At 43.9% G+C, this 935-nt stretch overlaps 1 non-coding gene across 1 annotated transcript; it reads right to left on the reverse strand.

The window, feature by feature from the left end:
- Positions 1–509: 509 nt before the first annotated feature.
- LOC118482344 lies at positions 510–616 on the reverse strand. Its single transcript, XR_004868387.1, has one exon. It is a non-coding gene; the product is annotated as a small nucleolar RNA R71 (small nucleolar RNA).
- Between the last annotated feature and the right edge of the window lie 319 nt (positions 617–935).

The following is a 935-nucleotide window of genomic DNA, read 5'->3' on the forward strand; positions in this document are numbered from 1 at the left end:
CCACCCCTACGTAGTGTATGAGCTCCAGTTTTAATAAGGATATAAAAGAACCTCTAGAAGAACCCGAACGCTTTCTCAGAAAAAGGCTAAAAGCCAAAAACCAAGAGAAGGTTTCGGGAAATCCACTTCCAATGGCGGACCAACGTACCCTCATGGATTATCTACGACCCACCGTAGGTAATCTCGGCGCCGCTATCAATGCACCGAATGTTGAAGCCAATACCTTTGAACTTCGGCCGCATTTGATACAAATGCTTCAAAACTCCGCAACCTTTCATGGGCTTGCGGACGAGGATCCCCATCTACATATTACTAATTTCTTAGAAATATGTGATACTTTTCGGATCAATGGAGCATCAAATAACGCCATCCGCCTCCGAATGTTTCCTTTTTCACTAAAAGACCGAGCAAAAGCTTGGCTTAACGCCCTCCCAGCTGGATCGGTAAACACCTGGGATGAACTAGCCCAAAAATTTTTATATAAGCATTTCCCTCCCGCTAAAACGGCTAAATTAATGAATGAAATTAATACATATTCACAAGAAGACGGGGAATCCTTATATGAAACTTGGGAAAGGTTCAAGGAGCTAATGCGAAAGTGTCCACATCACGGCCTTGCGATATGGCAACAAGTATCCACTTTCTATAATGGGTTGTTTCCACACACAAGGCAGACACTTGACTCTAGCTCCGGGGGACTTTTAGGTAATCGCCGCCCACATGAAATATATAATCAAATTGAGGAAATTGCTCAAACCAATTTTCAGTGGCACACTCCCCGAGGCAATAAATCTATTGCCCCGGGCGCCCATAAGGTTGATGAAAGCACTTCTTTACAAGCCCAAATCGAGGCCCTTTCTTCGAAAATAAAAAAATTGGAAATGACAAAAACAGTCTCGGTTATGGCTTGTGAAGGGTGTGGTGGGCCACCTGAA

Source organism: Helianthus annuus, chromosome 9 (assembly GCF_002127325.2).
Source record: "Helianthus annuus cultivar XRQ/B chromosome 9, HanXRQr2.0-SUNRISE, whole genome shotgun sequence".
In the NCBI taxonomy this organism is placed as follows: Eukaryota; Viridiplantae; Streptophyta; class Magnoliopsida; order Asterales; family Asteraceae; genus Helianthus; species Helianthus annuus.